The following is a 13971-nucleotide window of genomic DNA, read 5'->3' on the forward strand; positions in this document are numbered from 1 at the left end:
ACTGGACAGACAGGAGTCTCTAGGGCTGCTGCTAGGGATCCCAGGGTGTTCAGTGAGTGGGGGTGTGGTGGGCAATGGAGGTTACCGACCATAACAGGTTCCTCCATGCCCTGCACTGCCCTGAGACACTGGGCTTTGGGCACATGGCAGCCCATGAAGGCCCCCCCTGAGGGTATCACGTGGTACCTAGAGAGGGGGCGGGTGGTGGACGGTGTGATGGAGGGGGCCAAGTGGGGAGTGTGTGGATGTGGGCATCGAAGCTCTTTAGAGCCCGCACCAGACCCTAAGGGAATCCTCCACAAACCACATGTCAATCTGGACTATAGGGGAGGAGCCTCAGAAACATACTCATGGACTTGGGGACCAAGGGCTGAACGTCGCCCCCTAGCTGCCAAACCAGGGTATTCTAACAGCTGCATCCCTGCCCTTCGCCCAGCCTTCACCCCAGACACATAGACACACAGACACACACACACACACACACACACACACACACACACACACACACACACAAACAGCAGCTTTCAGAGATCCAGTGGCTGTCTACATGACTCCACCCACCAGGGTGACCAGTACAGCTTCCAGCATGGCCTTGGGTCTGCTGACCCAAGCTTCCAGGTCAAGGTGGCCTGGCAAGAGGGTCCTCCAAGGCTGTACCCGGTTCTTCTAGGGCAGTGGGATGGAAGGTGTTACACCAAGGGAGACGACCACCCAACTCAATGGGGCCCTAGACCCAGCTCGGGCTTCCCACCTGGCAGAAGGCCGCTCCAGGATGGACACAAGGCAAAAGGGCAGGCAGCTCTGTGCACTTGTGAGGGATGCAGAGTCAGCGGCCTGAGTCCCGTGTCCCAAGGTCCGATGGTCTAATACTGAGATGGGAGAGGAGAAGGGCTTCCTTCCAAAACCTTGGACTTGGTAGTGATATGCGTTCAGATGGATGCTGCCCCACATCATCCGAAGCAGGGACCACAAGGCTCGGGGACATCCACAGTCTCTTCTGAACAGGCAGGGCGTCCAGGGCCCTGAGGTAGAGACAAGGACATATCAAAAGAAGAAATATTGCACCCACCTCCCCCCTTGCCTACCAAAACCTGGGCTCAGGCCCCCACATTAACCGTCTCCTAGGCAGCACCAGGCAACCATTCTGACCTACCTCCAGCTCTGTCACAATCTCTCTCCTCTGCACAGCCCTCCACCTCCCACCCCTAACCTCCCACCTCCCGACCCTACCCTACACCAACTACCAGGCACCACTCAGGAAACTTCTCTTTCCGTTCTCTAACTTCCCCAAGACCCTGTCAGGCATGGAACTCTCTGTATCCTCTGTGGACACCCACCTACCTGTGGCAGGGCCTAGGAACACACAGGACTCAGCTCTCTCAACAGATTCAAGTGGACCGAGGACAGGTAACATAGAATCTGAGGGACAAGAAGCAATTCTCACTCTTAACTCCAGGATGCCTGCAGCACACACCCACCCTGTGTGTCCTTATGGATATCCCACAACATTCCAGGTGTCATCACACAAAATTCCCTCCAGGGGCACAGATCCATGGAACAGAAAAAAGTGTCCATAGACAGTGGGTCCTCCCAACAGCCTGCATGAAAAAAACACCAACAAACTAGAGAACACCTGTAGATGTAACCAACCGTCTTATTAAATAAGAAACACAGAGCCGATTCAGAGAAGAAAGCCAAGAGGTCAGAACTAAGAGCCTTACCCTTCCTGCTTCAGCTATCCTGCTTCAGCCAAGAGAGCTCTCCAAAAAAAGGGCCTCTTTCTGTATATATGTCTTTATATAGTCTAGATGTTCTGCCTTCTCATTGGTTGTAAACTAAACTCGTGACTGCCTTGTCACTGCCTGTATGTACCGCCCTCCAGGTCCTTAAAGGCGTGCGCCACCACCGCCACGCACTTGCTATGGCTCTAACACTCTGACCCCCAGGCAACTTTATTTATTAACATACAATTAAAATCACATTTCAGTACAAGTAAAATACCACCACATTTCCCCTTTTCTATTTTAATAAAAAGGAAAAAAAAGAAAAGGTTATAACTAACAAAAGAAAAACTATATACAAAAGTACAATAACTATATACAATATATACAAATAATAAATGTCTAAACAATGTCTAGTCCATTTGTATTTGACAAATTCAGAGATAATAATTTCATTATCCTATTTTGTTAAGTCCAAAATGTATCTAATTCACTTTCTATCCTAATTAATCTTCAACTTTAACTAAATAACCTTCAACTATAACTAACTAATCTTCAACTCCCTCAGAGACCCAAGAAGGAAATAATATTAGCTAACAAAAATAAAAACAGGAAGTACATGCAAGCAACTTCCAAAAAATTGTGAGTTGACAGAAACAGCCAGCTTCTTGGACAGTCATCTGAGGTTTCTCCGCAGTGTTGGGGCATCATCTTGAGCCTATAGGCTTAGCATATCTGACAGACTCATTTGTGAAGTAGGATGTACACAAGGTCAACAGTTCAACATCACATTGGGAGAGAGCAGTCCATGTACCAGAAACACCTTAATTCCACTAGTGTCATATCATGATTCAGGATTTTAAATTCTGGAAATTGTTGATGTTTTTTGAATTCAGCTGTCCATTCTTCTTGGCTATGTGTGTATGTGGCTTCATCTCAGCATCCCGTTCTTCTCCACATCCCTCTCTTAAATGCCATTCTACTATTGAGAGGCGTAAGCTTAATTACTCTTCAAGAATAACTGTTTCAGCTGCTGTTCCATTGCACATCAGAAGCCATCGGCCCACTGCCTGTTCAGCTGCCTTTGAAGAAAAGGGCACTGTACCTTTTCTGGATTGCGAAGGCCACTTCAGAGATGGTGCCATATTCTCCTGGCCTCAGAAAATGCCTTTTGATAAAGCCATAACCACACTTGATTTGGCAAGAATCAGTAGTCCTTTGTTTCGTGTCCTGTCTATCCTGTTTGTCAGCAATTGATTCGGGGATACTTTGTTGTCCAGTGGCTACCTTTTGCCACAATGAAAGTTAACCCTAATTGCAGTTTTTTCAATGCCCATATTTTCTCTGAAGTACATTGGTACTGCCAGGAGCCGACATGTCTCATAGTCATAACAAAAAAGAAAAATTTTCTAAGTTATTAAAACATTTTAAATGCCATATTCTGTAGATCTCTGAAGGGTTTGAAGAGGACCTGTCTATCTAAAATATATCTGCTCAATCTTGAAAACATACCAAATTTGACTACAAGTTTTATTATAATGTCTTACTACTAACTTTCATTTCTTTATATCCTAACAGTTGGTAATAATAACATTCAAGGATCAGAAAATTGTATTGCATTGTTAAATGAATGGTATAAATACAGTTAGAAATATACAAATATGTATAATTTTGATATTAGACTTTTATAAGTTGAGAAGATTTGTTTTATTTAATTTCTTGTGTTCAATAACTATATGTCTGATATTTGACATTTATCACATGAGAATTTTGTCTTTTTATGATTTCTTGAGTTTAATATGTATATTGTTGATATTACACCTTTATCAGATGACAATTTTTGCTTTGTTTACTTATGTTTAATATGTATAATTTTAGTATTAAACTTTTATTAGATTAGAATTCTTCTTTTCTTTAGTTTTGTGCTCAATAATGATATTGTTGATATTAGACCTTTATCAGATGAGAATTTTTGTTTTATTTATCTAATTTCTTGAGTCCAATGTGTATATTTTTGATATTCGACCTCTACAAGATGAGAAATTTTGTTTTATTGAACTTCTTGTGTTCAATATGTTTATTTTGGATATTAGAATTTTCTCAGTTAAAAAATTTTGTTTTATATAGTTTCTTGTGTAATATAAATATATTTTTAATATTTGAACTTTATCAGATGAGAATTTTCATTTTATTTATCTGATTTTTGGTGTTCAGTGTGTTTTTTGGTTATTAGACTGTTAACGTTTGAGAATTTTTGTTTTATTTATCTGTTTTCTTGTCATCAATGTGTATATTTTGGATATTAGAACTTTGCCTGCAGAGAATTTTTCTTTTATTTAATTTTTGTGTTCGATAAGTATATTTTTGATATTTGACTTTTATCACATGAGAATTTTGTCCTGTTTATGATTTCCTGTGTTCAATATGTACATTTTGGATATTAGACTTTTTTCAGATGAGAATTTTTGTTTTGTGTATCTGAATTCTTGTGTTCAATGTATATTTTTATATTTGACCTATATCAGATGAGAATTTTTATTTTATTTAATTTCTTGTGTTCAACAAGTATATTTATTTTAGTTATCAGACTTTTATCAGATGAGAATTTTTGTTTTATTGGAATTTTTGTGTTTAATATGTATATTTTGGATAATAGATTTTTATCAGATAAAAATTTCTATTTTATTTAATCCTCTGTGTTCAATATATTTTATAGTTATTAGACTTATACCAGAGGAGAATTTTTTTCATTTACCTAAGTATGTTCTATATGTATTTATTTTTTTATTTTATAATTTGATTTAATTATACATATCAGCCATGGATTTCCCTGTCCTCCCCCCTCCCACCCCCGACTTTTTCCCAGCCCATCACCCATTCCCACATCCTCCAGGGCAAAGACTCCCATGGGGATTCAGCCCAACCTGGTAGATTCTGTCCAGGCAGGTCCAGTCCCCTCCTCCCAGCCTGAGAGAAGTGTCTCTGCATAAGTCCCAGGTTCCATACAGCAAGCTCATGCACTAAGGGCAGGTTCCAGTCCCACTGCCTGGATGCCTCCCAAACAGATGAAGCAAATCAACTCTCTCACTTATCCAGAGGGCCTGATCCAGTTGGTGGCTCCTCAGCTATTGGTTCATAGTTCATGTGTTTCCATTAGTTTGGCTATTTGTCCTTGTGCTTTTTCCAATCTTGGTCTCAATAATTCTTGCTCATACAATCCCTCCTCTTTCTTGCCAATTGGACTCCTGGAGCTCCACCTGTGGCCTGGCTGTAGATCTTTGCATCCACTTCCCTCAGTCATTGGATGAGATTTCTAGCACAACAGTTAGGGTGTTTGGCCATCCTATAACAGAGTAGGTCAGTTCAGGCTTTCTCTTGACCATTGCCAGTAATCTATTGTGGAGGAATCTTTGTGGATTACTGGGGACCTCTCTAGTATTTTGCTTCTTCCTATTCTCATGTGGTCTTCATTTATCTTGGTCTTTTATTCTTTGTTCTCCCTCTTTGTTCTTGATCCAGCTGGGATCTTCTGCTCCCCTAAGCTCTCTTTCCTTCAACCCTTGCCTTCAATAACCCCACTCACATACAGGTTGTTCATATAGATCTCATCCATTTCTCTGTCATTGGGCAATCTCTGTGTCTTTCTTAGGGTCTTGTTTTCTAGGTAGCCTCCCTGGAGTTGGGAGTAGTAGTCTAGTCTTCCTTTGTTTTACATCTAGTATCCTCCTATGGGTGAGTACATACCATGTTTGTGTTTCTGAGTCTGGGTTACTTCACTCAGGATGATTTTCTCTAGATCCATCCATTTGCCTGCAAACCTCACAACGTCATTGTTTTCTTCTGCTGAGTAGTACTCCATTGTGTATATATACCACATTTTATTTATCCCTTCTTCTGTTGAAGGGCATCTAGGTTGTTTCCAGGTTCTGGCTATTACAAACAATGCTGATATGAACATAGCTGAGCAAGTGCCCTTGTGGTATGATTGAGCATTCCTTGGCTTTCTGTGGAAACAAAAGCAGAACCTCTTTTCCAAAGTAACATATCCTTATATCCAAATTTTGAAGTCAAGGTACCTTTAAAATTTACATTTTGGCATAACTGAACAGCTTTTACAATTAAATGTTTTTCTTCAGTTACAAATATCAAAGACAACATAATCTAGATTCTCTGTGTGATAGCCATCTTTACGTGGCTTATTACCTTTATTGTTTCTTTAAAGAGTTTACTTTTAAAAACTATTTGTTTATATAACTGTATATATTCCTTTTTATCTCTTTTTGAAGCCTAAAGCACTGTGGCTATTGGTTCTGCCCACTTTAGCTTCACAACATGGCAGTTCTGCCAGCTCTGGGAGCCATCAAGTCTCAGAAATAGTGGGTCTATGCTTTTATCAAAGCAGTGTGTAGCCCAGAAAGCTCTCTCTCTCTTTTTTTTTTAAATATTCGTAAAGACTAAATCTACCACACAGCGTAATGTGCCGCTGGCACACGTCTCATTCCCGCTATACTGCAGGTCAAGTGCACATGGCAGGAACCTGCCAATAGATCAAACCTGCATTTTGCAGCGTCTAGCTGCCCATATGAGACATGAAGCAGGAACCTGGTTTTGGCTCTGTTTAGAATTAGTTATTAAATATTGTTAGGTTTACGGTGGAAACTCGAGCCATTGGGCGCCATTTGTAGCTGGAGAATTTTTCTCCAGCTCCCACCACCAAGTCCCGCCAGTCCCGGAGCCCACTTATAAAATAAACACACAGACTCTTACATTATTTAAACTGCTTGGCCATTAGCTCAGGCTTATCATTGTCTAGCTCTCACTCTTATATTCAGCCCATTTCTATTAATCTTTACTTTGCCACGTGGCTTGTGGCTTACCGGTACTTTACATCTTTCTTGTCTTGGCAGTGGCTCCAGCTGGTCTCTCTTTTCTTCCTCCTTCCTCCATTCTCCTCTCTCCTTGTCCCACCTATACTTCCTGCCTGGTCACTGGCCAATCAGTGCTTTATTTATATAGAGCGATATCCACAGCATAAAGGAGATATAATAAACTGATAGTAATTATTTTATACCTTGAGATAATTCTGACTTTTAAGTGTCTTACATTCCAATTAGAAGAAATAGCCTGACAGAATAGTCTATATAAGTGAAAGAGAGCTGGTTTTGGAGGTTATTGCTCTTTTGATGGTCTTCCATCCAGCTCCTAAGTAAATCATACATCTAGGCTTATTCTTACTTATGAGTACTCATAAGTTTGGCTTAATTTCCAGCCAGCTTTTCTTAAATTAACCCTTTTATCTTTTGCCTTTGGCTTTTCTTATTCTCTAAATTCTGTAATTCTTACTCTTACTCTGTGGCTTGCTGTGTAGCTGGGTGGCTGGCTCCTGGAGCACCCCTCCTCCTCCTCCTTCTCTGACTCCTTGATTTTAGAGCTTTCTACCCAGTTTTCTTCTATATATACTCTGAGCCTGCAAGTCCCACCTATCCTTTATCCTTTCTTGCTATTGGCCAGTTCTTTATTAAATCATCAGTTGTTTTACACAAGCACAGTAACATAGCTTCAGGGAGTTAAACAAATTCAACATGAACAAAAACAGTACATCTTAAAATAATATTCTATCACATAGAGTTACTTGGTACCTACAACAAATGAACTTCAGTGCCAAAGTAATAGGCAGAAAATCACATGTGGAAACAAACAGGTATAACCATACTGATAGTCCACAATTTACCCTTTAAAGTTAAATTAGTGAATGAGAAAATGAAGGTCACTACATATTGATAAAGTGAGAAATTCAACAAGAGTCCATAAACACATGTTCTTGTGACATTGATGTTCCCAATTTTATAAAGTACTAACTACAAAATATTTGATAACAGATAGAATTCATCATTATTTGGGGTGATTTTAATACATGATTATATCAGTTATCAAAACAAAAGGAAAGCAATGAACAACTGATATACAAATAAATGGACTGATTTAACATTTACAGAACTTTCCATGGAACAGTAGCAGAATTCATTTTTATCAGCAGCCTGAGCAGTTACTTTTCAAGATGGTTTTATGCAAAGCAAATCTTCTCAAAAACAAGGTAATTGAAATAATTTTTATTTTTATAAGATCACAGTATAAAAAATAAAAAAAGAACAAAAATGAACTATAGAAAATATAGAAACACATGGAGGCTAGAAAACAAAACACTGAACAATCAGTGAGATGCTAAAGATATTGGGAGTGGATTCCAAAGTTCTTAGACACAAATGGTGGTAGGAATAGAGCATAACATTCTTGAAATGTGTGAAAATAACAGAGTATTGGAATCTACAAAAAATAAAGTGTTGCAAGAGGGAAGTAGAAGTCTATTTGATATAAGGGTATACATTTAAAAATTAGGGACTAGTAGATGGTTCAGCAAGTAAAGGTACATTCCAAGAAGTCTGAATTCAAATCCTGGGAAACATGGTAGAATAAAGGCATTGAACACTAGTAAACTATTCCCATCCACCATCTACATGTGAGTTATAGTGTGTGCACAACTGAGTGAATGCTATGTTTGTGAGTTCAATCACAAATAACTATGTGTTGAAAACATAAAAATGAAATATCATTAGTCAGAAAGAAACAATGATCAGAACTCAAGTCAATGAGTTCTGAATCTCAACCCATACAGCACAAGAGAATACTCAGCCAATACTAATAAAATCAAACCTGACAAATCATACAAAAGAACCAGTAAAACACTTAGTTCTATAAAAGGATCGCCGTATACAACACACTCCTCTAATAAGAATGACACCACTTCAAGTTAAAAGACCACACAAATGGAAGGATGAATGGAACCTCACAATTAGCTGGGTCAGGGCCCAGAAGCTTCAGAAACAAAAATCACTGATGCTGGGTCAGTGGGCAGAGCTCAAGACCTCTCAGCATGGCAGAGCTACATATTGACATGGAGAGTATAACAGTCCCTCAGCGGTAATATGGGCATCACGTTCAAAAGTGACAATACATTCAGTCTTCCCTAGTGTTATTGACACTGTGGTTCCAACATTTTGGAGAGCATCAGATAGGGAATTTGGTCAACAATGATGGGAGAGGACAAAAGAAAAGAGAACAGAACACACAGTAAACACTGCTGCCTATCTCCAACTGAGGTCTCTATAAGTGTGAACTAACAGCTTGTCAAAGTGAAGAGACCACCTTGGCATGCAGAGCATGGGAGGAAGAAGGCCACATGCCACCCAACAAGGTGACAAAAAGAATGACTCACTTGACCTATGCAGGGGGCCCTCCTACTTGCAAGCTGCTATCCCCATTGTGATCATATATAAACCCTGGAAAGCAAATGTGCAAAAAGCAAATGGTGCTGGACTTTGAACTTATTCCCTCAAGGCTGTTCATAGCACCTCTCTCCTCATAATGACATGAAGATATGTGATGTGTGACTGATCCATCTGCGTCATTGGACTTCAGCTTCAGGCAGAGAAGCAGGGATTGATTGCCAAATGATTCTCACAAAACACTCACTTCCCAGAACTACTGGTACATGGACAAAAAAATAAACAATTGACTGTCATGAAAGTGGTGATGGGGTTGAATATGTGTGTGTGGGGAATGTGTATTAGTAAAGTGATGAATTAAACACAAGTGGGTTGAATGTTAAACAGGCTAATGTTACAGGAGGAAATGGTGCTGGACCTAACCTTGACCCAGCTGCTTGTTCTTACCTGCTCTTTCTGTATCTGGGGGTCTCTGACATTTTCCTCTTGGCCACTGGTAGAGAAAAGGGAATTCCAGAAAGAATCATGCTATTTCTGAAAACTCCAACAACAAAAGAAATCCAAGAACCTATCGTAAGAAAACAGATTGCCCATCTACCCTTCTCTGACCATGGAAATGGGGAAACATCAGCAAGTAGAGAACAAATCTTGTCTGAGTGAGGGTAGGAGACACTAGTGGTGTAGCAATCCTATGGCAATAGACCCCTGCACAAACCATACATGATATCCATCTCGTGTCGTAAACTGGACTTCTAAGTGTCATGACTCATTAGGTGATGGAATTACTCTTTCAAGGGGGAGGCATCTCAGATACTCTGCATAACAGATATTTACATTAGGATTGATAACAGTAGTGATTACAGTTATGACATAGCAAGAAAAATAATTTTATGGTGGAATGTCACAACATGAAGGATTGTACTTCAATGGTCATGGCATTAGGATGGTTAAAAATAGTTGTTCTGGAGGCTATTAAGTATGACAATATGGGGTTGTGAGTAGTTAACAATCTGTTTCACTATTGGCAATGCTGAGAATGAGAAGCATAAGACAAAGCACTACTTGCTAAGGAAGCTTGCTAAGAGGCAGAAAGGCTGGAGCCAGAGCTTCAGACTCTGCAGTACAGCAACAAGGAAAGCCAGAGATGGCCATTGCACAATGTTGTGGTCCCCTGAAATACAGGCACTTAACAATGGAAGGCTGACTCCTCGACCAGACCATTTAATTTCTCTGAGACCTTGGTGTTCTCATTCTTTAAGCTCTGTGTGTGTGACATGACCTGCTCATGCCCCATCTTGAGCTTTTCATAGAAAGGATTTGCCTGGTAATAGGTCCTGGACCTAGAGGTAATGAACTCCATGAACATAGTCCTCAAGTATCACAGGAATTCAGGGTGTGTTCTAGACTACTGGATGTCACGGGATTCCACATCTTGTCTCCTAAGTGCTGGGAACTTCTGGTATTTATTAAACTTGCTATTGTAGGGACAAGGGGCTGCTAAAGTAACCCACCCTGACCCTGGAGCCCAGAACTAGGTAGGAAAGACTCAGATCAGGGCAGAAAGAAAGACAGTTTGTCTCAGTCAGATCAGAGCCATCTCTGCCCCTGCCCAACTGACTTGTGAAATCAACCAATCACAGAGCAGAACAGTAGAACCCTGGGCCCCAAGTCAACCCGAGGTTGACTGAACCTCCAAAACATCCAGTATAAACTGCCCTGCCTGGTCAGTTTAAAAAAAAAAAAGGCTGTTCTGTGCACCCTGGTAGAGGCAGCTACTCTCCTGGACTCCTCTTTCTCAAATAAATACCTTTCTCAAAAGAATTTTGGGTGTGATGATCTTCATTCACTGGCATAGAGAAGATCCTTGTTGAGATGTCCCCCAGTGGACAGAGCAAGAGGGAACTGAAAGAGCAGAGCAAGGAGGAGCTGAACAGAAGATCTTTGCTGAGACGTCCCTCAGTGGACAGAGCCATAAAGAGCTAAAAAGTAACACTTTTCTCCAGAGCCAGAGTACATTGCTACATTTCTGCAGGGTTTTTTTCCTTTTTGCAGAGTGAAGCAAAAGAAAGCCACAGCATAGGCAAGAGAAGCAGAGCTCTGCTAGGAAACCCCCTTATGAGGGGACTGAGCAAAGCTCAGCTGTAGAATCTCTCCAGGAGAAGAGCAGGATTTTTGTATCCTGCAGGGAGATCGTCCCCCATCAATTCCAGGTCTGAATTTCCCAAGAAGTCAGAAAATTGTCCCATGCAGTGTTGGGCTGCTTCTTTGCACTTCCAGCTGTCAGAGCTGTGCACAACAGCTCCATGTCTCTGGGACACCTTCAGGGCAGAGCTGTTGTGAGCAGCTTGAGGTGTCCAGGATACCTCACCCTCCAGGGCTAAACTGTCCCTTGCAGTTTCAGCCATCAGAGCTGTGCTAAACAACTTCAGGTGTCCAGGGCACCTTCAGGGCAGAGCTGCTGTTCTGAGCAGCTCAAGGTGTGTGGGATACCTCATCTTCCAGGGCTAAACTGTCTCCTTGCAGTTCCAGCCATCAGAGTTGTCCTAAGCAAATCAAGGTGCTGCCTGACTCCCCAGGTAGTCAGGACACCTTTCCCCAGAGTTGTTACAACAAATTTACTTATATTGTTGGTACCCAAACCCGGGACCAACCCACAGATTTGAAAACAATTTACTTACACCTATGCAAACCCTATGTCAGTAGCAGCAGGCTGTGTAGATGATGGGAGGTGGAGTTGCATGAGCTCTCTCAGGAGGCTTGCTGAAATAGCTATCTAAGAATTTCCCTGGTGTCTATTCCACAGATGTGTACCCTCTAGAGTCTGTGAGGATGTTTCTCCTGTCTTCAAAAACAAATTGTCTATGATGGGACCTGTCACAGTGGAGACCAAAATAACATCATGAACAGTTTTGAGGATGGGACTCAACATCATGACAGATTTATAAACACCTGCATGGAAATATCTATGTGTCACTAAAGTAAGTGTACTGGTGGAACTATAATACTCAAATTGGTACTCCCAATTTTCACCCAGGTATCACCTGGGAACTGTGAGATAGGGAACTGCTCATGCCCAACCACAGATCCCTGACTGCAGGGACTAGAGGGAGATACATGCACAAACACATAGAAAAATACACAACATATACACATGTATGTGAGAGACAGAGAGACAGAGAAAGAGAGACTGAGTGAGAGTGGGAGAACTCCATCAATTGGATGCTGAACAAATGAATGCAGGTGTGTCCTTTCAAAGGGTAACAAAAGGAGCAGGGATCAGTCTGAGTCCCTGTATGGACACATTTAGATGTGTGACCAGGCCTCTCCAACTGCTGCTTGGAGAATCAAACGTACAAGGCCTTTTAAAGTAAGTAACAAAAATCTAACTCAAACTCACAGCAACTAACATCTCACACTAGACAGCACTTGATAGATTCTCTTCAAAGTCATGCTGGGAATTCATACTACTGCCTCAGTCAATGAGTACTATGACTCATGCCACAGGCTCTGTTTTTGTTTCTTTTTAGAGGAAGCAGAATAGTCTTTGTCCTCATGTCATTCCTGTCCACATTTGAGGTTCTGCCTTGGGGCGGAGTTCAGAGACACGATTTTGGCATATCCTTAAGGCATAGCCTAAAGATGCAGCCTACCAGAAACACAGACCTTATATAAAATGAATTAATGATGACAGAGTGGACCTGAGATTGAAACCACAGGGTTTGAATGTATGAATACTTATTCTTCATGCTCTCTTCTGTAATAAAGATCAGGCGATCTCACTGTTACTTTCTTTCAATGGTCATTTCCTGTAGCTGAGTGGTGAGTCTGCACCTTCTGCTTCACCTGCATCTTGGTGAGGAAGGTTTGGTGGGATGGTGGCTCTCTGGTGCTCCTTGTGGGTAGATGAACATAAATGAACTTGCAGTATCACAAGGCAAAGATAATGGACAGACCACCCTGAGTCCTAATCAAATGTTTGAGAAAGCTTGTTTATCAGTGACTTGGTGACACCACAAATTATTTTGTCCTGTGCTTCAGATTCCCCCTCTGGGGAACTCAGCTGTCTCCTCTATTTGAAGGGAAGTGGTTATCCCAGCTATCTGGTTTTCTGTGCCCTCATAGCACGTGCTCCAAGTAACCAAGGAGATAGCCTCTTCAGGCTCATTCACAGCTGCAGACTCAGAATTCAACTTGGCTGCAGAGTCCACAAGCCTGTGGGTTTACAAGTCAGGAAAAAATTGCCATAGTTCAAAATCACCCCAGTCATTTAGAGGTTCCCAAATATCTTGACAGGTCACTCTAACCATATAACTATTGATGGAGAAGACATATAAGGGCAGAACATGGTCACCAGACTCAACAAGTCTCCTCACTGACAACTGAGGAACACAGAGCAGCTGGGAAGTAAATAAAGTTAGCCACTGTGGTTGAAGTAGAGTGATGTCCTGCCTTGAAATGGGCACATCTCACTAATCCCTCCCGCTTTAATGTTGGTCTCATGTTCACACATCAATGCCTATCTACCAAAAGGAATGAAAGCCAAGAGTTCCCAGCATAAAACATTGGCCTTACCAGTTCCCGACTTCTGAGCCAGAACAATTAATATCCTGGAATCCTAGAATTTCAAGAGGCATGACAAGCAGGGAAGTTCTGTTGGTTCCCAGAGACTCCAGCTTTCTGTTCCCCATTACTGGAAGATTCAGCACAAGCTCACTTCCTCCAGGAAGATTCCCTTTTCTTGCACAGAACTCATTACATGATTCTCTTGACCATTTCTTTCTGGACGTTTTACATTTAGACTGAAGGTCAGCTTTCTTCAGTCACTCTCTGGTTTCTCTAAACTCTCCATTCTCTTTCTGAATTAGACTCTTCAGTATGCCATCATGTTCATCATTAAATGGTGAAGGCACTGAATAAACTCCCAAGGACAGTGGGTGTTGCCACAACATAGTGACATCACAGAGGAT

The 13971-nt window shown here is 41.3% G+C and overlaps 1 protein-coding gene across 10 annotated transcripts in view; it reads right to left on the minus strand.

The window, feature by feature from the left end:
• LOC131901433 (periphilin-1-like) overlaps positions 1 to 1419 on the minus strand; it is a 333338-nt gene extending 331919 nt beyond the window's left edge. For 5 of the 10 annotated variants that reach the window (XR_009376548.1, XR_009376546.1, XR_009376543.1 and 2 more), the window contains exon 1: positions 752 to 1059. The gene's annotated coding sequence lies outside the window, so the exon portion shown is untranslated. Of the gene's footprint in view, positions 1 to 751; positions 1065 to 1341 lie in introns of those variants that run through there. The other 5 variants (XR_009376551.1, XR_009376550.1, XR_009376545.1 and 2 more) reach the window with 3 other exon arrangements.
• Between the last annotated feature and the right edge of the window lie 12552 nt (positions 1420 to 13971).

Source organism: Peromyscus eremicus, unplaced genomic scaffold (genome assembly GCF_949786415.1).
Source record: "Peromyscus eremicus unplaced genomic scaffold, PerEre_H2_v1 PerEre#2#unplaced_82, whole genome shotgun sequence".
Classification (NCBI taxonomy): Eukaryota; Metazoa; Chordata; class Mammalia; order Rodentia; family Cricetidae; genus Peromyscus; species Peromyscus eremicus.